We start from the raw sequence: 19,089 nt of genomic DNA, 5'->3' as shown, positions 1-19,089 counted from the left end.
CCTTACTTTTACCTCAACCACAACTTTTTGGCAGCTATCCACAGGTCTAGTTTCATTCACAACTCTAAGCCCCATCCTGGACCCAAGTTTATTCTAGACTCTAACCAACTAAGATCTCTAATCCTCCACTTTAAATCTACTACCTAAACTATGTAAGGAACTTCCAATAACATCACTGTTACAGCTCAGGATGTAACAACTATGCTGTCATTTGTTTTTATATTAGACGTTTAGCGTTGTATGAGAAAATAACAGAGTATTCACTTTATAATATTCTAAATTAAAATAACACTGTCACAGGGTGAAAGAAGATATTTATGGACCAGACCAAGCTGCTTTCCAGTTCAGCCTATCAGGTCATAAGAGGCTGGCTTTATAGAGAATCTTTTTTTGTGAGGAATGGGAATTTTTTTTGCACAACATTTTAATCAATGTATAAGGAAGATATGGAAAGGAGCCCTCCAAGAAGGACAAATCGTGCTTCACATAGTGTTAAATCTTCTCCAATACACCCACTGTGTTTCCCCGAAAATAAGACTAAAAAACAGGCACTTTGGGGGAGATTCATCAAACTGGTGTAAAGTAGAATTGGCTCAGTTGCGCCTAGCAACCAATAAGATTCCACCTTTAATTTTCCAAAGAGTCTGTGAGGAAAGAAAAGGGGAATCTGATTGGTTGCTAGGGGCAACTGAGCCAGTTCTACTTTACACCAGTTTGCTAAATCTTTTGGGGTATGTCTTATTTCTCTTCCCCCCCCGGCCGGTGGGAGAGAAATAAGACATTCCCCTAGGACCTCCCCGGAATAGTTACAAGAGGACATCAGCAGTGGGATGTGCCGTCTGGTTAGACTGCATTGTGCAGTGAGACATGTGGCAGCATGCAGCGGGACATGCAGAGGACGTGGGGGCCCATGGAACAGGCTGCCTGAGGCACTGGTTTGGAGGATTTACGAGGGATAAGTTGAGTCCTGAATGGCGGAGGGTGGCAACAGGCAGCCTTACTTTCGGGGGGTGCCCTAGTTTAGAGTAGGGGTGCCTTATTTCAGGCTAGTTGGTAGGGTAGTTGGGAGTGTCTTATTTTAAGAGGGCGCCTTTTTCGGGGAAACCCGGTATATATTTTAAAGGTTTTTGTCATCTCTATACCAACTCTGAAGGAACACTTCTCATCACACCTTCATTAGGGTCTGTATTTCATGTTGGTTTATCCTCTTTCTCATTATCCATCTTATTGTAAAGGATAGTCAGCTAATTGCTCTCAGTATGAAGTAGCTAGTACCTAGTAAAATAAATCCACTAAAGGACAACCAGTGAACTGGTCAAACATGGGAACCCAAGGCTTATTGATGCAAACTGAAAGTTAACACTAGTCTATTTGGTCTTCTTCTATGGAAAAGCTACTGTAGAGCAAATTTCTGAAAAGAATACTGCTGATAGAATATCAGAACACAGCATGCTGCCTATGGGGCTCTCTGCTAAGCCCTGTCCACCACTAAAATCATCTACAACGGGCACATGAACGTTGGAACTGGAACTCGTATTAGTGAGGTAGTGTAATGCTCTGGGTAGTGTTGAGAAACCATGGGTCCTGACATCTTATGGACCATACAACTTAACATTCTATCTACCTAAACATTGTTGCAGACGAAAGACCTTCATATACCATCAATAACGATTGGTTGTCAGTTATGACTCCCGGCTGCCGCCCGTCCTTTCTATGCACAGGAACATGTTGTATTTCTGTGTATCTATGTTGTCTATGGGGAGAGGAGGGGCAAGCCACAGCGTGCGCTCTATAGCAAAAAATATTAGGTATCCCAAAAAACATGCAACCATAGTTGTCCTTCATGGACAGTTGGTTCCAGGGTATTGATGATGCAATTAGACGAAAGAACATTTTTTTAACAGGTTTTATTTAAATTTTGCACTACAACACAAGAAAGAACAAATTAATCATCAAATGATGATGATGGTTTCTTAAAGCAAAGACAATGGACAAAACCTTGTTTATAAAGAATAATTACAATATAGTGTAAAATTAGAAGAAGGAATGTCAACCACAGAAATTATGTTATAAGTTATGAGCAGTAATGTAAGTCATTGAGCAAAAGCCTAAACACTAGAGTTGAACAAACTTTGAGCATGCTCGGGTTAGTCCAAAGCCGAGAATGTGACATTTGATTAGCAGTGGCTGTTGAAGTTGGAGTTAGCCCTAGGGAGTCTTAGGCATAGGGTTGCATCCAACTTCAGCAGCCACCACTAATGAAATGCCACATGCTTGGTTTCTGATGAATCTAACCATGTTCACGTTTGCTTGAATCTACTGAAGACCACAACTTCAGTCAACCATGTCACATACCACGTCCTCACTGATCCCACCCCGAAACCTTACTCTGATCCAGATCTCTAAGTGAGACATTATGTATTTAATCTATAATTAAGACGTAGATTAAGGGATACTAGCCATATTTTGTCAAATTTGCTTTCCCAACTGGTCCCTGTCCTCCCGATACACAGGGGAATTTGACACGACTGAGTGTCCCCTTGTCCTCTATTTGGAGGGGAGGGCTAATCCGCAGCCAGACAGTTCTGGCTCTGGCTTATCTCTCCCAGAGATAATTCTGTGGGCTGTACATGCAGCTTGTGGCAGAAGTATAGAGTATATGGGACTCTCCCTGCGGTCCACCAACAGATGATGTTGATGTAGAGACGGGTCGGGCATGATACACCTTATATCAAGGATTTAAGTGACTTGAACTTTTGACAGAAATATAAGGTATATGGAGACTTTTAGTTATTATTCTGTTTATTTTAATAAAGAGATGATATATTCCACTGCACGGTCCAAAAATACATAGATTGTCATCATTCATATTGGTTCCTCACCCCATGTGGATTACAATCTGAATTCCAAAATAACCCATAAGTATATTTTTGGAATGTAGGAGAAGATGGCAGTACCAAGAGGTAAATACAGTAAAAATATAAAAACTAGATATTGCAATTGATAAGTCTCAAACCCAGGACCCTGGTGGGGAACAGTGTTAACTAGAGATGAGCAAACCGGGTTCGGCATTTGATTAGCGGGGGCTGCTGAACTTGGATAAAGCTCTAATGTTGTCTGGAAAACATAGATACAGCCAATGACTATATCCATGTTTTCCACATAGCCTTAGGGCTTTATCCAACTTCAGCAGCCACCGCTAATCAAATGCCAAAAGTTCGGGTTCAGATCGACTCAAGCATGCTCGAGGTTCGCTCATCTCTAGTGTTAACCACTTGTACCATCCATACATGAAATAGTCAATTCTTTAACAATCTCTTTATCAACATTTTATTTTATTAGTTACACGTTAGTTGATAGATATTGGCTCAAAGTCTTTATAATTAGTAAAATCTAATGCTCTTTTTTTTTTTTTGAGAAAAAAAACACATTTTTTTTTAGCTACAAACATGACTTGTTGTTTTTATCAGCTTTGTGCATGAGTCAGTTTTAATAAACATCTTTAACATTTTTACACTGTATTTATAAGAGAAATGTTTTGCATTGTTTCATGTTCTAGGAAAAGAAAAGTGCTCTATTTAAGTAATGTGCTCTGCCGTAAGCTCACCGCATTAAAGGAGCAAGTCTGGTCACCTCAGCTTAAACAATTTGTCACCGCAACAACCTGCGCCTTTTGTGAAAATTCAACATAACAATCACAGGATAATTAGCCCAAGTTTCAAACTCAACTTAAGTGCTCCTTAACTATGTTTGTGGTAACTCCAATCCTATCCGAGCCAATCCTAGCTCTGTGCCGAGGACAATTATCTATATGTTGACAGACAACTCATTGGTTTCGTATAGCAGCACATGGATTTAACAATTAGACCGACTAATTCTGTAACAAATAAAATGACTTAAGGCCAATCAACATAATATCTATTTCTACAAAGCAGAAAATGGATGGCGGAGATGAAAGCTGGGAATGAACAAGTCATTCACTTTTAGTTTTGCCTTTAAATCTTTTTTAATTGTATTTTATCTAAATGCTCCCTAACTAAGATGGTGATATGATGGCTTGGGGAATGCTCACTTAGGGTCCCCATACACCTTATACTTTTGTTGGCTGTACCAGACGCTTGCCATTAGTATAAGGTGTAAGGGGCTCTCCTGACCCTCCACTTACACATGATATTAGTGGGGATAAGGCTCGGGCCTGAAGGAAAAGGACTATCGTACCCCTTTATTTTTGGCGAGATAAGATTCAGCCAGAGCTTTCTGACTGCGGATTAAATGGGAAGTCCCACCAAATTCAAAGACAAACAACCAAATTCAAAAGACAGACAGGCATTGGGGTGCAGGAAAATAATAAACAACTAAACTCACCTGTATGAACAGCTGCTGCTGCCCTAGGCACTAAATCTTCACTCACAATTAGAATCATGATTTTCTAGTTTCATTATATTGATATCTGATTAGTCTTATGCAGACTTATACCAGATCTGACCAATACCACCATATCCCCCCCCCCTGAAAAGACACCAAACAACAAAAAGTTGTTTCCTTCCCCCCTGCTCCCTGGTTCTGCCCCCCTGCAAGGTGCTGCCCAAGGAGGTGTCTGGAAACTGGGTACATCACACTCCCAGTTCTTCAAGCTGCACCGTCAAGGCACGGCTAAGCAATTGCCCACTCAGCAAGTCAGTGACTTGGATGGCGTCCCTCCCCAGTCACTGATTGGCTGAGCGGGCAATTGCTCAGTGGGAGACATGCTCAAGAGCTGTCAGTAAGACCTGGAAGCGTCGCTACATGGCACAAAGGTCAATAAGTTTACTTGGTTTATCATTTTCTCTGCACCCCTCTGCCTTCCTCCCTTTTTTGTATTTGGTGGGACTTCTCCTTTAATGCTCCCCTCCCCATAATAAACACCAGTTATTGAAGGTGTATGGGGACTGTTAGTGTTATTGGGAGAGATCCATTAATTGTAATACTATAACCCAAGGGTAGATAGAAACTACAGGATAGTCAGTTTAACCCTGATGATGCAGTGTATGGTACCTGATCTACCTGCTTGTAAAGGAAATAGGTTATAGTGTTTTGGTAGATTCACCTCTGTCGTTATAATACTGTGTTAATGTACTGAATTACTTGATTTTGCTTTACATGAATACACCTCTGGTGGGTATTCTCTAAAATCACATCATCTATGTCTCCCAATTCTAGAGAAATCTCTCTCCCAAGAGGACTGGATCAAGCCATACTGGTTAGTTCTAGCCCTAACTATTGCCTTCCTACATCTACTACCTGTCCAGAGCTGGTATTATGTGACTTAAAGAGAATGTACCATCAGGTACATTCATTTTAAGTATTGCCTATGGATAGAATGGCACCAGGAAGCTGGTGCCCATGAATAGAACATCGCTGTTCATTGGAATCGGCCCGCGGTTCAAAGAAAAAAGGACTGCTGCACCGGCTTTCCCACGCTGCCACCATTCTATCCATGGACAATACTTAAAGTGAATGTACCTGATGGTTTATTTACTTTAAGGTACCTACACACCTTCAATAACTGTTTGAAAGTTATCTTGTGTCCTCTCTAATAAATATATATATATATATATATATATATATATATAGGAACATTTGGAATGGCTAAATGTTCATGCTTCCCTTTGGGGAGGGGAGAGGTAAGCCACCTCCAGACTGCTCTGGTTTTAGATGATCTCTCCGATAACAAAAGGTTAGGGCAGTGAGATTCAGGAAACCCCCATGCCTTTTTTTTTTTTACTGCCGCTATCGGTGGGTTTGGTTCACTTTAGTATAAAGTGTATGAAGGCCTTTACATGCCACAAAGTTTATTTACCTTCATTCTACAATAAATCATATGTCTGAAACATCTTTTAAGTACTGCCTGTTAATTATTTATTTTACTGTATTCAAATACAGCAGTTATTTTATACTGTCATGGTCAATTTCCCATAGATGTCAATGGAGCTCACTATTACTTTGACAAAAGGCATGGTTTTTCCCACTTTTTATGTACATATTTTAATGTTATTTTAGTGTGTGTAACTATAGCTTAATACTGGTGGCTTCTCAGGTGGCAGGGCCCCCATCAACCATAAATCATTTATAACATTGGGGTCTTATCTAGCAATGCACTCAGCTATACATTTTACAACACAGATATAATGCTGGTGGTTGGCATCCACTCGGATGTGCCTGACTTGACACCTAATACCACCATGCTGAATTTGCTGCTCCGCCTCCATGTCCGCTGATCTGTGATTTTTCTTCTAGCATCTCTCCTACTTCCAGCTCCATGGCTACAGGTCCTGGTCCACATATAGAGGCTGCAACCCTTGATTGTGGCTTCTTGACCCTTGCTGGGTTAAACCTCCTGTTGCTGACCAGCACTACCAACTGAAGCTTCTTTCTGCTACTTGTTTAACCCTCACTGAACTGTACTGTGTCTCTTGCTGTTACCTCCAAACTGCAGACCAGTTGCACTGGCCTCCCCTTCACCTGTATCCCAGGTATCTAGCACCAGTACTGATTGGACTGCTTGGCCAGCTGTTAACTGTTACTCTTATTGAAGCATTTGAATTCCAGCTTTCATATATAGGAGCAGAATAAAAAAATAAAACTCAGAGGATACTTAGACTATGCTCCAAAATTTGATCTTGGGTCACACCGGTATGGTACAGTAGGTTGATACCACTGGGACGTTACAACTGACATCTTCCCCATGTAACATTTATAATACCTGTGTCTTTTTATGTCTCACAGGGGCCTTTACACCCCATTAAAACAAAGACTAAGTTTACTACCTCTGCCCTGCTGTAGCTACCCCTCCCCCTTAGATGACATAATATACCACTGTCTTAAAGGAGAACTTCAGGCAGTACACTTTTTTTTCAATATGGTCGGGTAGGGAGTGGGTGATAACAATAACATCCACTAAGTTCCCTGGCTCCAGTGATTGTGCCCCCCGCTTCGGTCACCGGTTGCTTCCTGGTGGTGAGAGGGGACCTGAGATGCAGGCACCAGAAATGGAGTCAGGGAGGTGTGTAGATGTTATTGCCCTGCCTGAGTTTCTCCTTTAAGGTCCTTATACATATTATACTTAGCATATGGGCTCTCCTGACCAACCTCTGACGGGTGATGTCGGTGGAGATAGGGATTGGGTATGACGGTAAATCGCTGCCTGACACCTTTGTTCTGAGAGAGATAAGCCACAGCCCAAACTCTCTTCATACGGCTTAACTGTTGGCCATGCCGAATGTCCCTGTGTATCGGGAGGGCAAGACCGAATGGAAGAGATAACTGATTGGATTGTTTGACCATAATTTTTTGAGGATGTATAGGGACTTTTACACTTTCACAAACCAGTATTTTTACAACAATTTTCATGCCTTTTTGGAAGCTAAATTTCGCTTATTTTTTGTAATAAAATTGCTTTAAAGTTAGACTATTAAATATTATATTTTTTACTTTAGCTTTTACAATGTTTTTTTGCTTGCTTAAACTCTTGCACTCTTCCACTAAACGCATGATTTTAAGTCTTTATGTTCATCAATATTCATGATATTCTACATCAACCTATTAAAGTTACAGTATAATGGAAATCCTCAAAATTAGCAACACCTGTTTATCCTTACAGGAAAACTGTACTTCCGTCTTCTAAGGAAATGGTTGATTTTATGGTCCTAAATTATGTTCCTAAATTACGACGTTGTAAGCAGATAATCTGAGGCCAACATGGCCGATGGTAAGCTTTAAAATTAATAAAACCTAAATTTTTTTCTTAAGTTCACATCTTGTAAAGGGGAGAAAAGGAGAAAATATGAAGCTACCAATAAATAACATGAAGCAAAGCCTTCCAGACAGCAAAAGTTCTCAACCTGTGATAGGAAAGCAGAACATAAGTGAAAAAGTATGCAGAGGTCTTATAAATAAGTGCAAGATTTACAATCATAATTTAAACATAGTCTCTGCATGTTCTATCGACTGAGGAAAATGTAGCTAGGAGTTCATATGTTTATAGTCAAAACTCACAGACAAAGTCTCAGGAACAAAAAGGTACAAAAAGTTTTTCCTTGAAAAACCTTATTTTGGAAAAAACAAGACAATAATAAAAAAAAAAAAACTATGTATAGCTGCCAAAATATAATTATGGCATTAGTAATAACTAGAGGCGGGTGAACCAATGGGGTATGAATGGTAGTCAAGCCAAATTTCACAAAACATTTGTTAAAGCGACTCTGCATTTACCAACCCACTCCAGCAAACCACGAGTGCCATCCGTTTGATGAGAGTAAATCCGGTCGTGTGTTTTAGAATGTCCGGTGCCTTGGTTAGAGCAATAATGGTCTTTTAAACTGCAGCACTGGCGTGGCCTAGAGTGTCTTTGCCCCAGGTCTGCCATGCCTCTCCTTTCTTCCTCCTCACCTCCTCATCATTAGGAACACCCCCAGGCAGGTTTTCTATTCATCACCGGTCTAAACAGTGACCATGTGCCATAGCAACACAGGTGCACTGTTTAGATGAGCAATGAATAGAAATCCTGCCTGGGGGCATTCATAATAATGAAGAGGGTGGGGAAGAAGAAAGGAGAGGCGTTGCAGACCTGGGGCAAAGACATTCTAGGCCACATCAGTATGCGTGGTGCTTTAAAAGATAATTTTTTGCTCTAACCAAGGCATCAGGCACATTTTAAAAGACATGACCGGTAAGGATTTACTCTCATGGTTGGGTGGGTTGGTGGATATACTTTAAACTGGGTTGGTGGAGTTGCGATAAAACTCAGAATGTTTGGGATTTATTTTGGTTTAAATTTGCCTTTGTTCCTGTGCACTGAGTAGCCCAGAGATATAGTAAGTCGTGCTCTGTACCATCCCAGCAGCCCAGAGAGTCCTGTCCTTGATAAGAGTTCCTGCTCCTAAATAAAAAATGACAGATTCTCCAAATTAAATGCAAAATGTATCTTGGGAGATGTGCCCATCTTTGTTAAAAACTAGGAAACAACTGATATGGCCACCATGGCAGCTCATCTATACTTTGTCAGCCAGCTGTCCCTGAAATATGTAAAGGGGAAGTTCTAATGGAGGTCTGATTGATTTTCCCCTAGATTTTTACTATAAAAGATAAAGCTGTAAATTTATCAAGGCTTGTACACTCAATGGGCATACTGCCATGACACCCCTTTTAGGCTGCCATCTAACATGGCAACCCATATGCTTTTAGTGATTGCTTATGGAGAACAAAAGTAACCCCCTCTGTCAAGCTTCCAAGATGTCACAGTCACCATTGACTGAGACACCTTAGTGGTTAAAAATCCTTGATCAGAGCTGTCCCAGATCCCGGTCATTGCAGCAGGGTATCAACTGTATATCCTAGTTGCCACCCTTGGCAGATGGTGTGGGTTCTGTAACAAGATCTGCATTGTACCCTTGCCATCCCATAACATAACTGTACACCCATTTGCAGTAAGACACCCCAATAATGGACCTACAAGTAAGGTTTAATACTGTACACTGCATCAGAGAAGAACAGTCTTCGAAAAATGGTACACAAAAACACAAAATCTCATGTTAATCCAATTTTTTCAGGTATTTCATTCATCTATCAAGTTTTCACTTTGGCTGCAGATACAATTACAGAATTATTCTTGTACAAGTGCTTAGAATTTTTCCTTTTTTGACTTTTTTTTACAAAGCAATTTATTTTTAAATACCTGTCATGTTCGCTGTATCACTGCTGCTTTAATTCAACAATAAAAAAAATCACTGAATGAGAGCTCTTTGTAAGTAACAGCGGTAATTCCAGAGTTTCGAGGTAATCACCGAAATAATTAGGTACCCAACTAATTACACCACCACCGCAGGTAACATTAAAGTATTAACGTAATAGATTCATTCGGGGTTACTGATTGTGTGTTTTGTTTGATCTTTTTTCTCCCTTTTCTTAATGAATCGTTCATTGATATTTAGCAAAATAGATATATCCATGGTTCTATTCTTCAGAAATTAATGTTGTCTGGTATATAAATCAGAAAACTCACCATCCAGTACCATTTAAAAAAAAAAAAAAAAATTCTGTAATTTAATATTTGGGCATAAACTTAGCATGGCTTTACCAGGTGCTGGTCGGGCAGAGATTATGCGACTTTTGATTGGTCTGTGGCCAGCCAGGTAGGCGAGGTATGGCATGAAGTGGATGTGCCATCTCCCTGCACCAGCTTGAAGCTGGCATAGATTTATGTGAGTACTCAAACTTTTGCCCTATCCTGATGGAAGTTACCAATAAACTGATGTATCAAAGCATAATTTGTCAAGTAATAAGTTTATCTATTGACCTATAATGGCCTGGCACAGGTTTTCACTGAGTGATGGGGCAATCCATGACATCTACAACAGTTTCCCAGGTACCTTTGGTAGAACACCCATTCAATCATCAGCTATTCCTTCCTTCACTTGCTTCCATGAGGATAAAAAGCGATTGCCAGATACCTCCAATTGTGGCCTATGTCCATGGAGAACAAAACAACTGGGCAATAAAATTAAACATGCCAAATCTTCTTTTCTCTATGATCGTCAGTTGGGGAGATTGGGAGCCCCAATACACATAAGATAGTCAGGTGGCCTGGCTAAAATATTAAGGTTTACGTGACTTTCCTCCGTTGTTTTTAAGGACCTGATTCCCTTCTTTAAAGGAGAAGTCTTTTTTTTTTTAAGGCAGGGGCATGGGGGAAAGTAACAAAGAGTATTAACTCATCTCTACCCATGCCTCTTCAGCCCCAGATCGCCGCTCTGGGACCTCTGCCAGGCTATGGGATCTCCAGCGCTGTACACGTCACAAACCAGCTGATGGACTGGCTGCTCAGCCAGTCACTGACTGGAGCAGGAAGCCGCTCAGGTCACTGATTGACTGAGTGAGTCCCCAGGCAGTCTCGCCATTCACCACAGGCATGGGGAGAAGTAAGTTAGGACTCATTATTGCATTCCCCTCTGCCCCTGACAAAATTTTTCTTGGAGCCTCATGTCAGTCCCTGTAGTCACTATCTCAAACTATTCTACATGAGGGCACTTGTGACCCATGACCCTACATGTGCTGGTGATGGTGCTGCCATAACAGATATAATAGAAGGTACAGTGTACAATGGGGATAAGAAATGAATGCAGCACATGCTGCCAATTGATTAGTATGGGCGAGAAAACCAGGTCTTCTATATGAGGTGCAAATAACTGTACAAGTAACGGTTTATTACCATGTATGCAATTTAATAATATAACCAAAAATGTACCGCAATAAATAATGTGTGGAGCCTGCTGCTGTACAATCCGGTGGTTGAAATAACATCACGTCTCTCCTAAAGTGAGCAAGTATGGCGTGTAGATAAAAGTGCTGATAATTGTTTGTTTGGAATGTTAAAGATATGTTTGTATAGATGGAAGGTAGATATCCCAGCGGTTGCAGGCATAACTGGATGTATGAATAAGCTAAAGTTTCAGACCTGTACTCTGTAACATGATATCAGCCACTATTTTGGTTAACACACTTACTTGAAAATCTTTGAACCAAATAAAAGTGTCAAGAAGATATCACACGCATCCAGTATACACTGCTCTAAGCCTGTGTTACATTCCTGATATGTTTTATTAGTGTTATTTTTTTGAATTTACATATATATCTTTCCCTTAATATTGCTGGGTACAAGGAAAAACTGTTTTTCCAGCTCTACAAGTGAAAGAGTTTTAGTAAATTTATCTTGTCATGTTATGCATTATTTTATTCAAAGCTGAATTTAGGGCCCTATTCCACGGGACAATTATCGTTCAGATTATCGTTAAGTCGTTCGAATCTAAGCGATAATCGTTCGGTTAAATATCAGTTGACGATTGACGACCGAACGAGAAATCGTTGAACGTTTAATAAGACCTGAACCTATTTTTATTGTTGCTCATCCGCAAATTGTTCGCATTGAATAAGATGTTGTTCGGTCGTTCGCAGTAGTGACGAACGCAATAGTGATGACAAAATGAACGCAAAAACGATAATAAGTAACGATTATCGTTCCATGTAAATGGGTGAACCATTTCAGGTCTTTTGGATCGTTTATCGTTAACGATTATGCGAACGATAATTGTCCTGTGGAATAGGGCCCTTGGTTACAATAAATACTACACCTACTTTTGAGCGAACACTAAAATGCTTACATGCTCCTTACTGGAGTCGATCATTTTCCCATGTTTGAGTGCTTGACTTAAAGGGGTGCTCCAGCATGGGGACACTTTCTGGGGGGGACCGGGGAGGAGGTGGCTGAAATAAAAGACATCCACTCACTTCCCTGGTTCCAGCGGCGGGTCACTCATCGCGGCGCTACGTCTCAGGGCCGCTCAGCCACTCAGTGAAGGAGTATAATCCAAAAACAATTTGACCACCAAGACCTTATGTGCAATATGCTATAAATAAAGAAAATCAAAATTTGACAAAATCAATTCTTTATTGTTTAAAATAAGCAGTAGGAAATGCCAAAAATCTACACATGGAAAACGACACCCCAGGTAGAGCATAATAGGGCGACCTCATGATAAAGTGAGCATGTGCGTTGTAAACCGCTAGTAAACAAATACACCAGTATTCACAATGAGAGGAATAACCATGTAAACCATAATGTACTAGGCAGACAGCCTGATATACAATCATAAGTAAGGTGACTGGTGCACAATATGATCGACAAACGCCAAATGCTCTACATACCCATAGTCAGTACACTGCTCCCCTGGGATGCCGCCAAACCCCGACGTACGTTTTGTCTCCTTCATTAGGGGGTGACGTCATCCTAGCAGGACAAAGGTTATATAGTGGATCCCCACCAATAGTATGATGGTAAAGACACCTGTGGTCATTACATGGCGCATGTCGTGTGTAGTTCAGGTTGGTCCCTCCGGCGGAGGAGGTGGACCGCAGGGAACACGTCACCGCGCTCCACCTCCACCACCATAGTTTAATTTGGAGACTGTGCTTGGTTTGTTCAGAATTTTAGTATCAGTGAGGTACTTTTTCTGTGTATTTCCTTTTTGGATACTCAGTGAAGGAGGCGGGATCCGAGCGGACTTCAAACGGATCCCGCCTCCTTCACTGAGTGGCTGAGCGGACCTGAGACGTAGCGTCTCGGGCGGCGTCAGACACCAGGAAGCGGCCGGGAACCGGGGACCGGAGCGCCACGGTGAGTGACCCGCTGCTGGAACTGGGGAGGTGAGTGGACGTCTTTTATTTCAGCCACCTCCTCCCCGGTCGCCCCCAAAAAGTGCCCCCACACTGGATAACCCCTTTAAGTAAGGAAGCCTACTGAAATTAATGGGAAACTTGAGCACTTAACCAGGTCTGGTTACTGCAAGACACATTAGAAATGCGGTTGTATGACGTCAATTGCCACTATACTGCCAGAGTTCTAATGTGTCTTGCAGTAATGTATTGCAATTTTTCTTTAAAATTTTTGCATATTTCATTTACACCTACCTTCAAGGGATGAAAAGTTGAAAAAATAGGATGAAAAATGCAAGACAAGCCTGCAACTCACTTTAGCACTCCAGCAGTATGCCATCAATTGGCGGCTTACTGCCAGAGTTCTTATATGTCTTGCAGTAACCCAAGAACCTTGAGGTGCTTGGTCGAGAAAAAGAAAATCAATCAAGCATCCCAATGCTTGATTAAGCACTGTGCTCAATAAAGCATGCTGGCTCAACACTAGTCCCTATGTAAAAGTTTTGCACACATCAGAATGCAACATAAATATGTTCATACATCAGATATCAACTAGCGGAATGCCGTCAGTATCTGATGGAGTGATGTAAAGCCACTGCCACTGGGCTCATGGAAATGATCTCTGGAGTGAAGTATCATACCTCTCTATTTAGCAGTTTAATGGATGTAAAGGTTTGGTGAAGGAGGGATAATGTTATGGAGGTGTTTTTAAGGAGCTGACCTAGGCCCCCTTAGTTTTAGTTAAAGAGAAATCTGGATTCTTCAGCAGAGGGGGATTCTGGTGTGGAAGAACTTGATGGAGCCCTCATCCCCATGCAACACCTTTGAGATGAACCAGAGCAGTGATTGTGCGTCCGTCCCTCCTCCAACATCAGTGTCTGACCTCAAAAATGCTCTTTTGGATGAACGGGGAAAAAATTTCCACAGACACTTCAAAATCTTAAGGAAAGTCTTTCAAGAGTGGGGAGTGGAAGTGGTTATACCTGCACATAGGGATAAACTACATATTAAAGGGGAAGCCTGGTGAAAATTTTTATTAAAGTATTGTATTGCCCCCCCCCCTGCACTTACTACTGCATCAAGGCTTCACTTCCTGGATAACATAGTGATGTCACTTTCTGGATAACATGGTGATGTCACTTCCTAGATAACATGGTGATGTCACACCCTTACTCCCACAGCTGTGCGGGCTGTGGCTGCTGGAAAGGATGATGACAGAGGGACACTGAGGGACACAGGGCACTGGAGGGACACTGAGCATCCTTCTGCCATTATCCTCTCCAGCAGCCACAGCTCTGGGAGTCGGGTCCTGACATCACCATTTTATCCAGGAAGTGACATCACCATGTTATCCAGGAAGTGACATCACTATTTTATCCAGGAAGTGAAGCCTTGATGCAGTAGTAAGAGTAGTGGAAAAAGCCCTTTAGAATCATTTCCCGTAATGTGTATATTGGTGATTTTTATAACTTTTGGGGGGCAATATAATACAAAAATTTTCACCTGACTTCTCCTTTATTGCCTAAGGATGTTCTAAGCGCTCCTGTAGGTGTAATATGTAGGTATTTGAACCCCTTAACATCCACAATATGGCTATATACGTTCCTACTGCCGATGCCCCATGCAGTAGGAACATTCCTGTCATGAAGAAGTTTAAATGTGTGCGGGGCTGCTTTAATTTGATCATCCTGTACAGATTATTGTCCTAGCTATCAGACAGCTCCCTGTCATTAATCCCTAAAGCGCTGTTATCAACAGCGATCACAGCGTTTAGGGAAGTCAGTGACAGACAGAGTTAAAAAGGGTTAAAAAAAGTTTTTAAAAATATAAAAAAGCTCACCCCCTTTCCCATTATACAAATAAAAATATGTAAAAAAAATAAATAAAAAATATTATATATATCGTAGTGTACAGAGTTTTCCGATCTATTAAAATCCAACAATATTGTTTCTGCAAGGTGTAAAGCCTAAACAAAAACAGTGGGGAAAAAAAACGATAAAAAATTAATAAAAAGCAATCAAAAGTTTTCTTTGACACCAATGTGATACCAATAAAAGCTATGTCATCATGGTGCAAACAACGACACCCCAACCAGCCCTGTAGGTAGAAAAACTGGATATCCGTGCATCAATTACCTTTAGTCATGAAGGGGTTAATCCTTTTCTCCTTAATGTGTAAATTGATAAATAGATCACATTCTGACATGATCTTATGAAGATGCAGAAATGAGCGATGCTATTTAGACATTAATTTTACAATGCGTTTAGCGCATACATTTTATGAAAAAAATGGATGCATAAAACGGATGCAATCGTGTGTCATCCATTTGAATCCATTTTTCCACAAAAGCAGCATTGACAATGTTTTTCTGCCGATAAAAGTAACCAATTAAAAACGGATATGTTGAACGGATTGCAAAAACACAGTGTGAACCCAGCCTTACATCTACACAACATACAAATTTTGTAAGAAGTTCGTTCTCCTGCCAGAACAATTTCTCTATCTATCTATCTATCTATCTATCTATCTATCTATCTATCTATCTATCTATCTATCTATCGACATAACTTATAAGTTACAGTAGCAAGAAAGAGATGGCTTATTTTTTTATTATTTTTTATAAATTTTTTATATTACCACCAAATTTTTTTTTTTTTTAATATGTAGTTCCTCTCTCTTTATATTTTTATATTTTGTGCCTCTATAGGAGGGTTTTCCAACCTTTGGCTCTCCAGCTGTTGCTCTTCCATCATGCTAGGAGTTGTAGTTCTGCAGCAGCTGGAGAGCGTCAGGTTGGGAAATAGCGCTCCATAGAATAATGTGTAATAACATACAATTACCTTGTGCAATTACATAGATAAAACAATAGGAGTTGCAGAGCAGTTTATTTCGCAGCATCCCCAACCCATGGATGTCAGGAAAGTTAATGGCCACATTCGGCTCCTGAGCTCATTTAGAACATATAATTACGGTTTCACTAGAGAAGTATAATCCACTTGCTTACCGGAGAACCCTTAAACGATAGAGACGAAGGTATAGCTAGTTTATACTACAAGAATTAACTTTATGATATTGCTATAAATTTAATCACCCATAGCTCCTTGAGAAACCGGTCCTGTCTCCAACTTTATAGATCAAAAGGATGACAGGTTTCATAAAGAGCACACTAAACCATAAACGGTGAATTGCCTTTACTGGTCTGCCCATTGTGTTTCCTTTATGGAACTGCTCTGTTTAACTGAGTGTAACGTAAAAGAGGATCACTGGTCTGTTGCTCAGTCAGAATAATTGCTGCCAATAAAATTCAGGCTACCTCTGGAGGCAACGGGGAACAGTCCTGTGTTATAGACTGAAAGGAGAGGAAATACTGCTGTCTCCAGATACTCAACTATTCAGCAGCCAGGAAACTTTTTGAAAATTACCCCATTTAGTAATAATACTTAAAACGATAGCCATTATAGATATGTAGCAGCCTGGATTGAGGGGATCTCAGAGGATAGAGGTTATGATGAATGGTAATAACTCTCTCCCTCTTCCTGAGGTAAATACGGCCACAGAGGTTAAAGAGAGGGACTGTACCTAGCTCTTTGGTGATGATGGTACTTGTAGTTCCCGCTGGGGTTTCTCTATCACTGTTACATGAGGTGTTAATGGAGAAGCACTTGAAGGTGATGAGGTGCAGAGAAAATCAGACAATAGGGAGTCGAGGCAGTGAGGTGCAACAGTTATAACTTGAACAGTTTCTTCATGCTTAATATCTCTCTACATGGCCGACTGCCAGAGATGGGTCACTGATGTTGGTGTGTATGAGTCGCCCTGTTGTGTGCTGGTAGGTAGTGAACCAGAACCCAGTGAAATGGGAGTCGTTTAAGGGTATCTGGGCCGGGCCACAAGCCACAACGTTTCAGATCCCAGAAATGACTAAGGGTATGTCGAGAAGTTGCCCCTCAGTGTGCACACCTTGATGGGTAAGTAGATCAGGTTTGCTCTCTTGGTAAGTTCATCGGTAAAATAAACTCCTTGGCTCAACAACTCCCATAGGTCACACTTTCTTCTTTGGTTGTGGTGCTGACTCCAATAAATCACCTCACAGAAATCTCCTCACAGGCTGTAGTCTCCTCAGAGGATGTTACTCCTGCTACAGCTGCGCTCGACCATGCAACAACTCCCTATGCCAACAACCTCTTGAGGGGAGATCATTAGAATAGCTCCGCCCTCTTTCTGGACCCCTCTCCTGGCTAGTATAGTACATATCGAAGCAGTTGGTGTTGCTATGGAAACTCCTTGAGAGTGGTGTGTGTGAAAAATAAAGATGCCCCATCTTCAGTATGGCTCCTCTCTATAAGGCCCCGTTCCCACTGAGCAGAACTAGCGGAATTCCGCGGCAGAATTGTCCGCCGCCGAATGCCGTTAGCCTCCCGCTCATAATGGGAGTCTATGGGAGGCGCGCACTCCTGCTCTGTCCGCGCTGAAGAATGAACATGTTTATTCCGCTAGTTTTGCTCAGTGGGAACGGGGCCTAAGGGCCAGTTCACAGAGAGTAAAGTCGGTGTAATTCCATGGCAAATAGCTGGTCATTTGGAGAGGTTAGGAATACCTAGGAATGTTATTCTACTATTTTTTCCCCTAAAAAGTGACATTTACTATAAAACAGCTATTCCATAGGTTCCAGCTATTACATTAAGTTTGGTTTCTATTGCTATTAAGTGCCATAGATATACAGAGGTTAGGTTAATCCCTGGTACTTGGCTTGAAGTCTAAAAACCCTGGGCATACATATATTTTTGATCAGTCACCATGTGGCTGACCAAGGTCCCGTGGGATCATTTATAGGAATGATTGTTTCAACATGCCAGATTAAACTGGCAGACCACTATGGTTTAAAAAAAATCACAGTGAGCTTGTGTAAAGTGGAAAATCCAAGCACAGTAATTATATATTCAGCAGGCAATAGTTGTGATTGATTGTTTGCATGTAATTTACAGATGAGGCTGGACCAAAATGGCCAAAAATGACTATAATCTCATATGTGTGACCAGCTAAATTCTGATAAACATACACACTACGCTAAGATGTCAAATGATTTATCAGTACTGTATTTTGTTTTCAAATTAGAAAAAATGAAGAAAATTCTATGTTTCCAAAAAGAACAAGAGTGATTGGCTTCATATCGGCTGGAGCGTATACACATAGTTTACGCTCAGGCCGGGATCTCTCACGGCACCGTAGAAAACTGACATGGCACCCTTTCAGTGCACACTATGAAGCGAGCGGCTGCAGCCGCACACTTCATAGTGTGCTGTGGAGAGTTCTGATGCGGGCGTGCTCAGACCGGCCGGGATAATCTTTTCAGAGACCGGTCTCATACTACGTGGGAACATAGCTTAACAGATGGGAAGAGATGCATACTGTGAAGTGCTCTTCCCAGCTGTATCTCAGGATTGCAGTAAAACCTGCTGTGATCAATAACTGAATAAATTCAATAACTTTTTGGCATGTAAAAAGTTACTATAAAGGACAGTAACACTTTAATTAAAGGTGATTTACAGGGCTTCTCCTAAAGGTTAATGTCTACAGATGAACGAACCACAAGCACACTCGTGTTTGTCCGAACCTAAATGCTCTGTATTTGATTTGTGGCTAAAGAAGTTGGATGCAACCCTAAAGGCCCTATTACACAAAACAATTATCAGCCGATATCGGACGTTACGGCCGATAATCATCTTGTGAAATACAACACAACACCATGAACGATGTCGGCTGATCGTTTCTGTCGTTTGTCTTTCAACATGTGGAAAGACAAACGACTTATATAGTAACGATCTGCTGCCTTTGCTGTGTGGA

Source organism: Dendropsophus ebraccatus, chromosome 3, assembly GCF_027789765.1.
Source record: "Dendropsophus ebraccatus isolate aDenEbr1 chromosome 3, aDenEbr1.pat, whole genome shotgun sequence".
In the NCBI taxonomy this organism is placed as follows: Eukaryota; Metazoa; Chordata; class Amphibia; order Anura; family Hylidae; genus Dendropsophus; species Dendropsophus ebraccatus.
Note: the sequence above shows the minus strand (reverse complement) of the source record.